The 18,454-nt window shown below is 31.9% G+C and overlaps 1 long non-coding RNA gene across 1 annotated transcript in view; it reads left to right on the forward strand.

Moving 5' to 3' along the window:
* LOC126773458 (uncharacterized) overlaps window positions 1–18,454 on the forward strand; it is a 417,434-nt gene that overhangs the window by 337,461 nt on the left and 61,519 nt on the right. The window lies entirely within an intron of this gene.

Consider the following 18,454-nt stretch of genomic DNA (forward strand, 5'->3'; position numbering starts at 1 on the left):
TAACTTATAGTTTATCATTATTTATTTTACCGTATACTTTTATTTTCACCATCGCCGTCGTCTTATTTTTTATGTAATATCAAAATTAAATTAAATCTACTTTTAATTTGTATTGCGATTTATCCGTTAGTATAAATGAAATAAAGTTTATATCCCAGATTTTCAAAGAGAAATATATTAACCGTTTTCAAGCCAACGTTTCAAACAGATTCTGTTTCTCACAACAACGCGATTTTTGTGACGTAATTGACAACTCGATGTGTACCGAAAGAACTGTATGCTTAGTGTATGGTAATACCTTTTACTCGGGACGCAATTTATATATTTTACTAAGAAAGCACATTCTATCGCCAAAAAACAATACCATGTATTATTGTGTTTCATCTTGAAGGGTGTGTGAGTTAGTGTAATTACAGGCGGAGGTTGACCACTGGACTGGACCACATCAGTACTCTTCCCCTTAAACATGGCCGAAGCCACGGGCTGAATCTAGTTAAACAAAATAACACTCGACTGACGCTGTCCAGTCTGGGTTTATCAATTGTCATAACGATCGATTGAACGGTAAATAAGTTGACATGTTGCAGCGCTATCTGTTGGCGAGATACAACAAATTTTAGTATTTTTTTTTTTATATAGAATAGGAAGGCGGACGAGCATATGGGCCACCTGATGGTAAGTGGTCACCAAACGCCCTTAGACATTGGCATTGTAAGAAATGTTAACCATCGATTACAACACCAATGCGCCACCAACCTTGGGAACTAAGATGTTATGTCCCTTGTGCCTGTAATTACACTGGCTCACTCACCCTTCAAACCGGAACACAACAATACCAAGTACTGCTGTTTTGTATCCACCATATTTATCTACTTTATACTATACTAATAAAGGTATTACATTTGTTAAGGCTTATTAATCTAAACATCGATACTAATATCATTTCTTTATTTGTGATTTAAAGGGTAGCGTGTGATGTGAAAGTCACAATTTTGATGTCCCTTAAACTTATCGCACTTTCAAACCAAAAGTTTTAGTAATATAATTGAAACAAGCGAATCGTCCTTTATAATTTCGTATTGAAAAAACATAGAACACAGCAAATACAATGCGCTCTATATAAATAGAAGTAAAACAGCAAAACTAACAAAGCTGTATTTCTATATAAGTTAAAATTTGTAATATTTCAAAATCCGAGACTTATGTGAGATATGAACAGACGGACTTAGATCTGATATCTTGCGGTATTTATTCTGGTCGGTCGGTGTGCAACGATTGGGTCACGTGATCCGACTACTAATGTAAGGATTGAGTTGCCAATGTTACGCTGTCGCCCATCCATATAGATAAACACATTTATGACCAAAATTTATTTTAAATACATCGACTTTTATCAGAAGCTTTATCATGAAAGAATTATATTTGTTATTGAAGAACACTGATATTTTTGATGAGTAACTTGAGAAGTTTCAATTACCGTTTATTTATTTACCTACCTACAGTAATACTAATAGAATTTAATATGATTTCGTTTCTCTGTAATATATAATAGTACCTGTATTATTTAAAAGGTACTTATGCTATATAAAGGTACGCAAAATATTGTTCGAACTTAGTGTAAAATATGACGAAATTTAATCCTAAGAAAGCTAATATTGCTTACGATTAAATTTCGTCTTTTTTAGACTAAGTTCGCAATATTAGTTTATGACCTTAAGAAAGTGGCGGGTACCGACTGGATGCGGAAGGCCTATGTTCAGTGGACTACGATTGGTTGTTGATTGATTGATTGAATATTAGTTTATATAATTATTTGCACATAATATGGCCCAAGGAATTGTGACAATATTATTGTTTAATAAGACATTATTTTTATCATTTATAACGAGTGTAGTAAAATCTCCTAGTGGATGGGCGTTTATCCAAGACAATACAAACCAGTGGCCATGAAATGACTTGTATACTGCGATCCTCTCGCCCCGTTTCTCTGATGCAGTGCAGTTGGGTTACTTTGCTACTGTTTTCATTTTTCAAACGTTATAAATTCTACTATTACCGAATACAGCTCCATGAATCAATTTGGTGATATATCGTTTATTGTTGTGTTATATCTTATTATTCTTATATATTTCTTATAGCTTATTTTTAGTAATACTTGTCTAATTTGTCCATCTGTTTTTTTCTTTATTCAATACTTGTGGAAATAAAATGTTTTATTTTTTTATTTTATCTATTAAAATATTAGCAAAATCCGCGGTTTCCTCGACTTGCAATTCCTTTAGAATCTACCATTTTAATGTACATAATGCCTGTTTGAGTTAGCAGTGGTAATCTAAAATAATAAAAGATATTTGTTTTGGTTTTGATAACTCGCAAATATCCATATTAAATTAAAAGAGGCAATTATTTTAAAATCATAGAAACGTACTTTATTTTTTTCTATTTGTACATATTGGTTTTTTTCTTCATCAATTATGCATTATGTCATTTGTGTCATTAGTCGCTGATTTTATATTTTATATTATATAGGATTACTATCTTTTAAAAACTGTAAAAAATGTAACCGAAAAACGCTGATCGTATTCAGTTGCCAAAGCTTTGGTGATTAATGAATATCAACATATGATATCTGCCCGAACAGGCACAGGGACATATCTTCTTAGTTCTTCAGGTTGGTCACGCATTGACGATTTTTTTATGTTATAGGTAGGCGGGCGAGTAAATGGGCCACCCGATGTTAAGTGGTCACCAACACCCATGGACATTGGCAATGTAAGAAATGTTAACCATCGCTTACATCGCTAATGCGTCACCAACCTTGGGAACTAAGATGTAATGTCCCTTGTGACTGTAATTACACTGGGTCACTCACCTTCAAACCGTAACACAACAATACCAAGTACTGCTGTTTTTGTGTAAGAGAGAGATGTAAGAGATAGATAATATTTCAGTTGTGTCTATGGCCACTTACCACGTGGCTCATTTGCCAGTCTGCGTAGCGTAACCTAGTGTATTTTAACTCATATATACAATATAAATATATTTGCAGGAGAAGCAATGAATACATTTCTAAGCTCGGTACCTTCAATAATTATGAAATCCTTGGAGAATTAATGCAAATTGTATTGTGGTTTGGATATTACATTGTTTTATATGGAAACCAATACATTATATTATTATATTTGTTTTAAATCTTGTATTCATAAGACAAATAATAATATTTTATAAATGTGTCAATAATTTACGGCTTGCTTATAAACGTTGCTTAGCTGCTGTTTAGTTGAACATTAATAATGCTCCTTATGTCATTATTGAATTAACATTCGAAACATAAAAAAGTTTATAAGTTCAAACAATGTTTATAAGTAAAGTCGTTAATCTTTGAAGCAATAATTATTATATAGTTGTTTTTTCTAAAGAATAAAAAAAAGTCAATCATTACAATTATTTTCTATCGTTTCACACGAGAAAGACCAATAGAAACAGATCCACGGTCGTAACTTATGATAAATTAGTGAATATCACATAAGAACGTACGAGAAAAGTATATACGGCGACCGCAGCAGGGGTCCTTAATCAAATAACGCGGGATAATAAAAACGCGCTACAGCCCGCCTCCTAATAAATTTAACGGCAAACTAATTTTGGTCAAACGAACTCCTGTTAAAGATCACAAAATGAAACGTCAGTTGAGGGGACGAAGGTTATCGGCAATTGAGATGGATGTTTTATTAATATTCTTACGAAATAGATGACTAAACTTAAGCATAATGTTAAGTTATTGGGATGAAGTGTGGTTTTATTGTTGGTAGAAATCGTTAATATATATTAAAAAAATGTTCAATAAGAGCCTGTAAAAGTCCCACGGTTGAGATAAGGTTTCCTGTCTTTTGAGAAGTCTCAGGCATTTTTTCAATACAGCGTCACGTGTTAAGAGTGATAGTAAGATTTCACTTGCTTTTAGTGCGAGAGCACAGTTTCAACCCTTCTTGGAGAATACCACCAACTTATATTCATTTATAAACAACATGATTTCGCATTATACCAATTTAATCGTTAGTGACTCACTCACGAGCTTAATTCCAGATACATAGACAAAACATCTTACATCCCGCGGTTGGTGTTGTAAGTTGTATGATGTTGTTTTTACTTCTTGCTGTCACATTAACCGAATACATCAACCTCAAATGGAAGGGTCAATAATAGTGAACGACAAATTTAAAGACTAAAGCAGTGAACCAGTTTTAATGAAATTTGGGATGGAGTAAGTTTGAGCCCCAAGGAAGGGCGTAGGTTACTTTTTTTATAACATCTCCCCCTTCCCTAAAGTGCTGCGATACTGCCGTGATAACGCGGGTCTAAGCTAGTATTATATAAACCTCAGAGTATAGATGGCTCTCAATTTTAACCGAAGAATTAAAGTACAGGCAATCATCACTAAACTTCATGTTTCGTTTATAATTCAAATCGAGCTCTGCGCCGAAAGAAAACATCCGCAGGAAATCTGCCACATGTGCTTCCAGCAATCTGCATTGGAGCAGCGTGGAATATGCTCTATGTCTTCTCTTCAAAAGAAGAGGAGCCTTAGTGCAACAGTGGGATACTTAAAAGCTGTTACAGTTTTCTTAATTTGACGAGGTCAAAACAAATGTCCCTCGTATTTGTTATAAGCAGTGGCAACTCAGTGTGTTCATTAGTTCCCTTGTATTTAAGCTACTAATCTTATATTGAAAAATAAAGTGATGTTAGCTTCGTCATAGCGTCTCACGTATTATAAGGTATGCAATGCCATATTCAATCCAACATGGCGGATATACTCGTATGTTGCATAATTTATCAGGTATATGTGCTTTGGTATCCAAATAAAGTGAAGTTTTTATTTACAGACTTTGAAAATGTATAATTTACATGTACTTATATATAATATTTCTTTTTGTATTCGAGTTTTATTTTAAAATCCTTTAAAGAAACTTAATAGGTGTCAAACTTTGTTAGAATCTACATTTTCAAATCATTCCTAGCTTTCCACTTATAATCCTATTAAAGAAGTCAAAGGTTTGTAAGGAACTACTTGAATAAAAAATATTTTGATTGTTTGAAGTTCAACAAAGAATATTATAACATTGGCAATCATAGCTCGACGTTTCGAAATTAAAGTAGAACTCATCAGATTTAGTTTCGAACTTGGTAGGTAGCCAATACAATCCCATTGAAACTTTCCCGTTCCGGAAAAGCCTGCGGACCGTTCGCTATTTCTCGAATCTCAACCTTTAAATAAAACAATTTAGGGGAGATTGATCATCGAATAAAAGTTGGTAAGACTATGAAACACGGCTCAACTTTCAAGACTTCAGGAATACTTATATAATAAATTTAAAATGTAATAGTTTATTTATAGCATGATCTTGTCAGATTTATAGCCGTCATGGCCCAGTGGATGGAAAACAATATCTTCAACAAAATTCGTCGGTTCGAATCTTTCACTGCTAAAACTATTTGAATATATTTTTAGATAATTATCAGTTCAATATCGACCCTTATGAGATAAAAATATCAGTCCTGGCTGTTGAAGCGAACACAGTCATAACTAGAACTAATAATAAATTCGTCAAAACTTTAAAAACTTATAATATTTGTTGGTCTCCAAAATTTCAACGGAAAAATCAACATACATATCTTTCATAAATTACTCACAGCAACCAGATTTTATGTTAAAAAAAGGGAAAAAGTCTTTATTCAATATAGAAACGTTACACTTACTTGTTGATTGCCATAAATTTACCACCGGTTCCGAAATAAACGCCTAAAACTTAAGAAAACCGGCGAAAGCAACTCCAAAGTGGGTATTTTTTTAATATACGATGAAAATAAATACCATTAATAATGAAAATACTATATAAATATAACAGAGTTAATATAACTTTAAAAATTACAAGATGTATGTGGCTTATAAATCCATTTCTATTAATTATGCTGCCTCATAGCGGCTTGAAGGCATACAACATACATACCTGAAACGCAAACACGATAGTTCATCGTCCTTAGAGCTGTTTATTTAATACAGTAACGTATTTCATTGCGGTAATGCATTACATAGTGACTAGGAAATATATAAGGGTGCGTTCACACTGAAATAAATTGAAAATTCTTTATTTACAACTGTTTCCAATTCTTTAGAAAGTCAACAAGAAAGTCAACAAGTGCTTTAATTAAAAAATTAAATGTCGACATCACGCGTATTGACAGCATCAAAGTTATTAATTTTCTCATTGTGAAAACGCAGCTTTATGCTAGTTGGAGACCGCAATAACATTTATAATTGTTTTTTGGACTTTAATTAAGATATAACGTGGACTTTATTATAATTGTGTGTTTTTTGTCACGTACTAGACTAGCGACCAGTATTAGCTTCATACTAACCAAAATGAAATATTTATAAACGTATATATTATATTAAAATATAATATAACTTTTATAGTTTTTCATTTTATTAAATTATCAAACAACAATAATATGAACTCATTCAGCAATTGATTTACTAATCTGGAAATTAATAATATTGCGCTGAATTTCTTCTTTACATCTATCGCTGTTCAAACTTAAGCGGTTTAAGGGCCTCCAGACCGATTTCGGCCACTGCGGCCAATCTCAAGAGAGATTAGCCAACTGCGCAGAACAAAATATTATAGTGCACAAGTATGTGAGTAAACACAGGTGCACTCTCTATTTCCTAGTTCTCATACGATACGACCGAAAAGAGTTCAGGCGCAGGACCAACGGCTTCAAGTGATTTCCGAGGCACGAGAGTGTACACAATTCTAACATCCAGACCCCGAGCTGCTAATGAGAATTTTCTAACAGAAAAACCCAATAACTTTTTATTTAACCAAAGGAATTTATTCATTGACATGGGGATTGAAACCAAGACCTCCGGGTCAGCGGATCTAGCCCTAGACCAACGAGGCAGGTAAACGGTTTATACTATGTATGTAATGCGTGATATGTATGTAATATATTTTAAAGCATTTAAAACAATAATATATTGAACAGTAAATGTTATAAACATAGTATTTCATTTGTGTTAAACTATAAACAACATTTTTACATAAAAGTTAATTCTTATGTGCTTAATTTGTGATAATAATTCATCTCGTGCTTGACGGTGAAGGAAAACATCGTGAGGAAACCAGCATGTGTCTAATTTCACTGAAATTCTGCCACATGTGTATTCCACCAACCCGCATTGGAGCAACGTGGTGAAATAAGGTCCTAACCTTCTCCTCAAAAAGAGAGAGGAGGCCTTAGCCCAGCAGTGGGACATTTACAGACTGATACTGATAAGTGAAACGTCTGTTTGCGCGCCTTGAAGTTAAAACCATCTCGTATACCGTGACGTGGCAAAGGCGTGACGCTCTCTTGTATCGTCATGCCCTTTCCCGCCAACGTTTTCTATTCCTTTGTGCGTGCGTGGCTCATAACGTTATTGCAACAATAACTTACTATTCACTCGGGTGAAGGTGGTAGGTACCCACTTATTATATATTCTAACGTTAAGTAATAATATTTAGTATTTTTGTGTGGTGACCGCTTACCATCAGGTGGCCATTTCCAGTCTACAAATAAATATATACATATATAATAGGAAAATATATTTATCTTAATAACAAACTGTTCTTTTTAAATATTTTTAGAAACGGTGAAAGCATCCCCCAATATAGGTGCACTATACTGAGCCATGGACCTCACCGGCATATAGGCGCAGGTATGTTGTTTCCGGCTCTCCCACGTTGGGTAGGAGATTAGCCAAGGCTTGCCGAGTATTACTTAACTACGGCTAGGTTTTTTTTACTACGTAATTTGCTTTCAAGCGGCACTCATGTGCATTTTCCAATATTACCCGCAATCACTAATAAAAGTTATTTTACTTGCAATGTAAGCGTACAAAGTACTAATTTTTAAAATAAAGTCTCATTAACTCCACGCTATCGCGTCGTAATCCACTCGCAAAAATTGTGCCAAATTACACAAATTGAGAAACAGCTTGCATTCACGGCGGCATTTAAAAGTTTAACTCGTTTTCAGTTTCATTAACGGTTATACCTCAGATTAACGGCGTAATTATGTACGCAATTTGGCTCGTATTTAAATACACGTTGACAGCTTAGTACGCTTGCTGTGGACTTATATATATACGAGTATATTACACCCAGCGTTAGATAAGCCTTTGTTGATAAGTTGCTGTCCGGTCTGGTGTGAGTGACTGCCAACATATTTTGTATATTTGGTGGTAGGGATTTGTGCCCCTCTTGGTACCACCCACTCATCAAATAATCTACCTCCAATTAGCAATACTTTGTATTGTTATATTCCGGTCAAGGGTGAGTCAGCCAGTAAACTTTAGGTATAAGGGAGATTAGTTCCCAAGGTTGATCCTGCATTGGCGATGTAAGGAATGGTTAATACTTCTTACAGCGCCAATTTTATGGGCGATGGTGATCACTTACCATCCATTTGCCACCTATATTTGAAAAAAAATACTATGTAAAATCTCAATGATATCCTATGACAAATGCATACTTTTTGAAGGGCCGGAAAAGAAAAAAAACTTTTTAATAAAAAATCGTATTTAAGTACATAATCGATAGCACTAAGAATGTATAAAATATCCGTATAATTGGGGTTAAGTGGAAATGGTTTAAAATTCATCATAGTCCATAAAATAGATTTTTTATTGACTATAGACATAGGCTTGCCTATATTTGTATCTAATGGTTAATATTGAAGCAACTTAAGATATCTGCAAGTCTAATGTGCATGCCTTGAAGATATCTGAATTATTATGCACAAGATACGCCAAAAGGACATTAACTACCTCGGCTGTACAAATGAGAAATGAGCAAAATGTGCAAAAGTCAACTAAGGTTAAATAAAAGCTGTTATTTCTGCTTTTACAAAGCTAAATTAATTATAAGAATCACCTTCATATAAAACCAATATTACGTAAAACAAATCCAAAGATTTCGTTGGCTTCAAATCAATTACGCTCTTAACTTTGATTCTATTCAATATTTTTTGCTCTAACACCATTATTATAAATGTTTTCGCAAACAACATTTCGAGTCTCACCGCGGTATAGCGATCAAATCTAACAATATTTCGCGATGGCACTTATCGTGTTTGCCGTCAACAGCAATAATCCTCTCGATAAACAGAGGCAGCACTGTTGGGAATTTGAGTGGTTAAATGGGACACGTAATATAATGCAATGACAACAGCTATCGTGTTTCAGTTTAATGTACGCCTGATATACGGGTATATTTTTTATGTCGTTTATTTTAGCCAGGATGTGAATTTGGTAGCTGTGTTCATTGTTCTTTATCACGGGTAGAATTAAGTATTTTTAAACACTCTTTACAATATGATTACGCTATTAATGGCATTATATTACCTACCTACCTACCTGTAATAATTTGAAATTTAAAAGAGTCATTTGCCATCCCGGCGAATATAAAAAAAAAAAAAAAAAAAAAAAAAAAAAAAAAAAAAAAAAAAAAAAAAAAAAAAAAAAAAAAATAGCATCTCAGTCATATTTGAATCTGAAACAGAAATACAGATAAATTAATGTTTGGCGGTAGAATACCTGGTTACCTTATACACGGGCTTGTGCAAAATATTACAACGAAATAAAAATTATAAATAATATAAATTATAAGTAAGCTGTAAATGTAATGAGCAACAATTAACCATGTAAAGCAATTTATTTTATCTGTGTACATATTTTCGTTTTAACGATGAACAGTCTAGTTAAACTAAAATGCAGCTTTATATTAACAATAGAAAGAATACTTTGTAGCTACTTCGATTATGTAGTTACTAAGTAACTTAACGATAACGTCTGAGCGTGAAATAATTCCGGCAATATCAAGTTAAATATATATATATAGTTGCTGTAGTTCATTTTTATATATTTAAGAATTCTATGGCATTAACGATTTTAAGAGTAAGTTAACAAATTCAAAGATATTTATCGAGTAAATAATTAATGAGTCATAAATTTTATTACATGATTTCATATAAAGAATGGTGAGACCTTTTAGATGTAATTACTTTATCACATATAAGCTATGTAATTTTAAGAAATGTATGATTTACATCAATATCACTTTGATTTGATTATTTTTATTAAAATGTAAGAAAACAACAAGACGGGTAGTCAAATAAATTATAATTTAAAGTAGGGTTAAGTGTTTTAAAAAGGACTGTGTTAATTGATTTGCTCTCAGTTCGGTTGGTGGTGGTAGCAAAATCAACTAAGGGTGAGATTATTGTACTATCCTTATATTCACTGTATTAATGTATAATATTATAATGTGGTTTACAAAAATGAATATACTTAGTGATATATGTCATGTTTTATTTAAGGCTTGCGCTTATATAGTTCGGTGTAGTCCCCGATCACGAATGTATAGCATAAATAAATGAGTTTGTATTTTAAAGGTTATTTTTTGCGTATATAATGAAAGGACATGATAAAATATAATCCATTAATTTTTATTTTTAAATTGTGTAGTCTACATTTAGAAAAATATACGAAAACATGGCTTTCCATCCATTATCTCAAAAACTACTGAGCTTGAAATGAAAAAAAAAAAAAACAAAATAGGAATTATAATCCGTATACGGCTACACTAAAAGTTCAGAGGAAGACCTAAATGAAAATCCTACGTCATTAAATTCTCATAAGCTGGGACTTCTCTCATGGAAATTTTTTATAAAATGTAAATTTGTTCAAAAATTAAATTTACTTAACTAATTTAATTAAAGTAAAAATAATAAGCTCCAAACCTTCCCCTCAAAAGGGAGAGGAGGCCTTAGCCCAGCAGTGGGACATTAACAGGCTGTTACTGTATTGTAAAAAGTAATGTTGTAAAAGTCTTTTAATATGCAATAAAATATTATTTTAATATTGGACAATAAATAAAGTCAGCAGTAATTATGGCATTGAAACTAAACAGCTTTTCAAATATATGTTGTTTAGGGTGGAATTAGTTTAACAAAGCTGTATCTTCTTCTTTTGAACGTCAAATCAATGATGATAGAAAGAGAGATATAAGTGTTTAACTTAACAGAGCAAATAACACTTTTAAGACGCTGCAGTGTCATATTAAACTATTAATATATTTTTATGACAGAAGTGAAATCATCAAAAAGAAGTAATTAATCATAAAATCACTAATTTAATAACAGTTTATCAAGACACGAACAGAACAATTCGAATTATGCGACAAAAATCATTTAAAGATCGATATTTCACACTGACAGATAACAATTACCACGATTTACCCGCGTAAAAAATAATAGAAGTCAGTGACAACTGACAGCTATGACAAGTATGCTGCCAGAGCTATTGTCCACAGATAATTACTAACAATATTATATTTGTCTAATTTTATAAGTCTTAATAATAAAAGAATATTTTCATAAATATATAACATTTATTTTATGTGTAAAAATATAAGTCACTCCACATGTAACCTGAAAAACTACTTAAGCGTGTCCCAGTGGGGTTCCACTTCCATGGTAGTTGTGAAAATTTCACTCCCAACAATAAAGAACTCCCTGGCGATGCGATCTCCTGCGGCTAAAGATACGAATTCACTATTGGCTGAGCATTTTTATTTCTCTTTAAGTATAAATTATCAACATGTTTTGTACGATTAAGTCATATTTGAGAATCTTTTTTTTAATTTAAAAAGTCCATTAATTGAGGAAAGATTTGACTGTGCTATATTATGTTAGTATAAGTACGTTAGAAGTGTCATTTTATCTATTACGATTTTTCTACTAATTAGTTCATAAATATATGGGATGTGAAAATTAACGTTGGTAAAAAAATACACAATGAATATGAATGCTATAATGATATTAGCTGAGGTAAAATTTGAACCTTTGAAAGAAAAGAATATATTCATTCTATTTCTTTGGGTATAAGCTTTAGATAATATTACAACGAATTATCATTAAGACACGTGATTTATGGGGTCAAAGCTAGGATAAGGATGACTACAAATTGTCTGGAGTTGAAAGTAAAGATTAAAAATGAGGTGTAATAGGCGTGTAGGCCAATTGATGGTAAGTGGTCACCAACGCCCATAGACATTGGCATTGTAAGAAATGTTAACCATCGCTTACATCACCAATGCGCAACCAACCTCGGGGACTAAGATGTTATGTCCCTTGTGCCTGTAATTACACTGGCTCACTCACCCTTCAAACCGGAACACAACAATGCTAAGTACTGCTTGTAAATACTGTTTTGCGGTAGAATATCTGATGAGTGGGTGGTACCTACCCAGACGAGCTTGCACAAAGCTCTACCAACAGTAAAATATGTATATTTCATTATGAACGAAGTTACCGACATTATTTAATTTGTAAATTAATTTACAAAATTTGTGATAAAATAGTTTGTGGACTTAATTTAAATAGGGAATTGATCTTTAAGAATGTGATAGCGGTAAAAGAGGGCATTTATCTCCGGATACGAGCTTTAGGTTACAGATGAACACCCGCTGCTTAATATACGATGTTCTGGCTCGTAACTACGGTAGCCGATCCTACAAATTGTTATTGGGGTGAGGAGATAATTCTCGGATGCTGTGTTAAATTTTCTTAATATTTTTACCTATAAAATAAATACCTTGATAGACTTTTGTTTTTTGTATGATTGTTGTGTATTATTAAAATATTTTATTTAGTTTTACGTATTTGTAAGTTTTCAAGTGTTCGTAAGAGCTAAACCTTCAAGCACTTTTGGTGCCGTAAATAATAGGTTGAATTACGAGTAAAAAATGATAAAATAAAATGTATAGAAAGATATATGGCGAACATTTTGAAAAAAAAAACCAAAAGGATATCGTATACACATACATACATAACACGTACGCAAAATTAGTGGATTGTTTAAAATCGATACTAAAATAAGACTGCTTCCCAAAATAAGTTGATAGATATTCTAACAGTATTATAGATATAGCCAACAAGAAAGTTATAAGCTACATTCAAACATAATTTGCACTCTTCAAAGCCGTGAAGTTGTACTATCAGTACTCCTTCAAATAAATCACTTCGTCGGCAATTACTGTTTCCTGAGAAACAGACCCCTCGAGTCTTAGTCAAAATGATAAGGCTACGTCAAGAAGTTTGGAAACACTTGAAAGTAGGCCCCCAACTGTCCAAGTTGTTCGAATTGTGAATGTACATAGATATGGCTTGAAACGAATTCTGTGGCATTCTGTTGCTCATTCCTTTTCACTTTTGTAAGGTTCGGGGCTATTGTTATGTTTGATATAATTTAGACTTTTTGAATTTCGAACAATTTCTGTGTCCCTTTATCGATATTTTTTTTTATTAGAAATTTTGATGGTAAATATCTATATAAAGTTGTATGGTTGTCCGCATATGAAATGTTTTCATTTTAAATATTATTCGTCATAGAAAATTTGAAAATATTGTCTGTATATCGTTATTTCACGTATACCACTGAAATTATTGGATGTATAGCATGAAAATTGACAAATTGTTTACATTCTGGGGCTTACGTATCGGAATATTTATTATTAAAAGTTTAAAAATTTGTACCAAAAAAGGTCGCAGGTATAGGAAACAACATTTCAATATATTAATAAATCAACGCTATTCGTAATAGAATATCTATATTACGTATACAAATATACCTTGCTTATAAACTTTGTTTAGCGAGTGATGAGTTAGACAATATTAACTATGTCTTCTTTTTTCGAATGTCAAATCAATAATGACAGAAAGATAAATCAGTGTTTAACTAAACAGCCACTAAGCAACGTTCATAAGTAAGTCTGATAATGTTTTCCTAAATACCTTGTAATTCCAGTATCTAGCTGCAGATTCTGAGGTGCAATTTTCTGGTAGGATCAATAAAAATTATTAAACTTCTGGCAAGAACTCTTCAGTAGCACCACGAAGTTTGGATCTAGGCAGTGCTTATACTTCCTTGTCTCGAATAACACTTTCTGCGCCTGTCATGTAAGATTTCATGTCGGATTACAAGAGTGCAAAAGTAGCAGCTAGCAACACAACTTCTATTGGAACTGGAGACATCATCATCATTTCCATAATAACTTTTGCACCAATATAAGATCTTCATAAAAACTTTGTAAGAGTTCTGAATAGACTAACATTACAGATAATACGATAAGCTACTGTATAAATGTTGACCAAACAAGTTTCTATGAGGAAAAACTTAATAGGTAATAGTCTTGAACAGAAAACTAAAACTTATACTTGAGGTAGATACGAGCAAACAGTTTTTAATCATACTAATATGTTAAAGAGATAACTTCAGTTTATTATCTCAGTTTTTACTTGATTCATGCAGATATTTTTATGCAACTTTTTTATATTACGAGATCAAAACACTACTAGAAATTAAATATCAATATATGTATTGTATTTATACAAGTAAATTCTAAATGAACAGCAAAGCTTCTGAATCAATTGGAGTCTTTCCGATAAACACTGTGAGAACTATAACAAATATTTGTCTTAATTTCTACAAATGTTAAAAGGGTATTGATTGATCTTCCTAGAACTAAGTTCTAGATTAGTCCGTGCGGTTCAGAGTCAAATCGGGGTCTCAATTTGAGAGTATTATTTAATTATTTTAAATTTCGTGATAGGTGGTGAATAAAACATTGTTTGAAAGTCCGCATGATCTGATTTTTTACACGTGTATCCACCATCTACAACCCGTAGATCCCGTTGATCTACAACGTGATGGAATAAGCAGTAAGCTTTCTCCTCGAGAGGAGAGGAGAGCACTATCGGGCTACACATATACCTATTATGAAGTTTGTTTGTTTGTTTTTCCCATCAAAAACTACTAAGCCTTTACTAAATTTTCATGTTATTTTAGATAATAGTTTCAGGTTCGAAATAAGCTATTCAGTATGTTAATATCTTGGATATTTTTTTTAGATATAGCTTCATATACTAGTGTAGTCAGTGAGAATTTTTTTGGTCCAGTTGCTTTTGAAGGAAACGGCGCAAAAACTAAAACAGTTACAAAAAACTTTATATGACTTTTTATATGCCTCTAAATGCCTAAAGAACAGTTAAGGACAGCGTATATATACTATATATATACTTATCTCTTATAAATAACTATCACTAAACATGTTATGTGTTAAAAAAGAGGACTATTTAAAGTTACATAGTATATTAATGTTTATCAAAATTAATGACATATTAATTTTAATCGTTTTATGTAAATAAACGTTGCATTTTATAGTCTGTATTTTCTTATAATATTTTTAAAACTACTAGTTTGAGTTATATTTAAATATTCGCGTGAAATAATAGAGTTGAGTTATAAGATTCCTTAGCAACGTACGCACGGGTGAATTGATGGTTTTAGGCAATGGCGAATGTTTATATCTCATTTTTAAAGAAATGTCTCCGGATAAAATCCTTATTCTACCCGAGTGAAGACGGGGCAGGCAGCTAATAGTATATATAATATAAGAACTAAGCAGATAACTGTAGAAAATCTGCATCAAATCTCATTTTTTAAATTTAATGATAATTACGGAACTAATATCTTTTTTTTCTTGACTTTTGTATTCGTGCTTTTTTCCATTTTTTTTAAATTATTTTCTACATCTGCATATTATATCATTTATAGAAGGTGGATTACCAGGGTGGCGGCGAAAATGACGATACGTTATATAAGAAAACACTTGTAATGCTCGTTACAACCGTTACAATACCAATGCCCGATATATTTAAACTGGCGGTATTTATACAAAAACATCTTGACCTAATTTAATACTAAATTTACAACCTTAAAAGATAATATTAAACATTGTTTATCTTAATTATTCTAATGATTATTTACGGACAAATATTATTTAATAATACAGGATTATGTAACATTAAATATTAAAGTTTAATATATTACACCGGAAGTTGATAAGCAGCAGATAACCTAGCCAGATCAGTAAAATAAGATTCTAGTAGCTTAATCCTTACATTATACATAATAAAACAAAATTATTATAGCATTGATTAATCGACATAATTTGAGAAAATATAAATAAACAATAAGCACTATTTATTAATTGCGCCGGAAGCTGACAAGCAGAAGGCGCCATTAATAAATAGAATAATATATAATAAAATGTTCCAAGTATAAACAAATATGAATCAACTATTTATTTGATTATGAAATTACTAATTAAATTGTTAAACAGAAGTTTTAATCTATACTTATAAATAATCATCAAGATGTACCCGAACTAGCCGTATATGTAGGACCGGAAGTATTAATTGATAACACATTACATATAATGATATTATTATATAGTGTACTGTAATTGTGTTGCGTTAATGTATTGACAGACGTGGACCCATATGGATCAACATTTTTAATTACCGCAGCAAAATCACTAATACAATTTGTGTTTATCTCAGACCAGCGAAAAAATGGAACATACAAGAATCTGAATATTTAGGTTTTAGAACAAGGCTAGGCTGTTACGTTATAGTCCTCGACCAATAGTAGCATCGGACAAAACACGTTGATGGATTTCTCGTGTCCAACAGCAAGGTAACTAGAATTGGAATGAAGGCATGCAGTTGCACAAATTGGTTCACGGTAGCCCAATTAACTGTTCGTTAATAAATTTATGCAACTCGAGTCTGACTTCCAGTGTGAAGTTATTTTTTTGCATTTGTTTTTTGAGGAATAGTATCGTTGTCTTTTTTCTTCCAAAAATAGATGTGTTCGAATTTTGAATTTGGTTTTATATTTGCACAATTTATTTTATTAAGTTTTCACACATATTCTGTTCATTGTTTTCCTATTTTCCGCGGTAATAAAACTTTGACCAATCGAATTAACTATTGCGGAACGTATCGTTCAAATAAATCTAGTTTTTTCTAGATTATTCCAGAAAAACTAGTCAGAGAATCTAATTTATAAACAGCAATAAAAATAAGATAATTGTTTTAGATTTATAGAATAACTCTTCGTTCGTTACTATTAAAGCAATATTTGGCAGACGTGAATATCAAAGAAACAACCACGGATACACCGATAATTATATTACAATTCAACCCTTCGAACTATTCGACCCTTTATTACTTGTCACAATATATATACCCTTTGAATAAATCACCATAGATAACACAAACTAACACTATAATTGCGTAACATAATTGACTCAAGGCTGTCACCCGATATGATCTGATCCACCATAACCTATAATCTCCGTATAATTGATGGCATAATTACTTTGACATTGTATACTGGCCGAAATTATTGCTTGTAAATCGAGACCAATGTACACACATATGTATATACATCAGGTATAATCCTCGAATAAAGGTCTGTGATATTTATAATGTTATTTGGATTATCCGTTGAAATTATTCCATTTAAAAATGATTAAGTGAATTCATGTGTTGAAAACTTCGAATGCTTTTATCAATGCACTAGTTACGTCCAAATTCGCACGGATATAAAAATTATTTTATTTCGTGCTGTTTTTTGAATTTGTATGCTTTATATTTCGTAGAAATGAGATGGCCCAGTGGTAAGAACGCGTGAATTTTAACCTGATGATGATCGTGGGTACAAACCCGGACAAGCACCACTGAATTTTCATGTGCTTAATTTGTGTTTTTGATTATAATTCATCTCGTGCTTTACGGTGAAGGAAAACATCGTGAGGAAACCTGCATGTGTCTAATTTCATTGAAATTCTGCCACATGTGTATTCCACCAACCCGCATTGGGGCAGCGTGGTGGAATAAGCTCGAAACCTTCTCCTCAAAATACATATACTAGACATACACAGGCTGTTAGGATACGATAAGACTACCGAAAAAATAAACTAAAATAATATGAAAGTTAGTCGTTAGTTTTTGCGTGAAATTGAAAATAAAAACAAAACTATTCTCTTAACCTACCTTACCTTAAAATTAAATTAAAATATGAATTCTATAATGTCTTTTCCGAGTAGTTTTATCAGCATAAGATTTAAATAGAAAACTCTAAACCCTAATAATATTAACCGGAACAAAACAACACTTTCGATTGTGATTAATTAGTTATAAAACTAAAATCTAGCGGTAAGTAAATATGTATTTAAACTTTAACATATGACTTTCAATACCCTGGAATACTCCCAATAATATACACATTGTATTTAAATAGTAATTTTAATCCGTTTTGAAGGTAACCCCGAACAAACAGACACAAATAAAAACAAGCCTAATGGTTGTTTTTATATTGTTAACTTGCAAATAGCTATATTAACTTAAACGTTATTTTAAAACCACAGACATACACTTAAATTTTAATTAATAGTAAAGATTAAAATTAAAAATAATTCGAAACTGTAATTTATAAGTA

This window comes from Nymphalis io, chromosome 14, assembly GCF_905147045.1.
Source record: "Nymphalis io chromosome 14, ilAglIoxx1.1, whole genome shotgun sequence".
In the NCBI taxonomy this organism is placed as follows: Eukaryota; Metazoa; Arthropoda; class Insecta; order Lepidoptera; family Nymphalidae; genus Nymphalis; species Nymphalis io.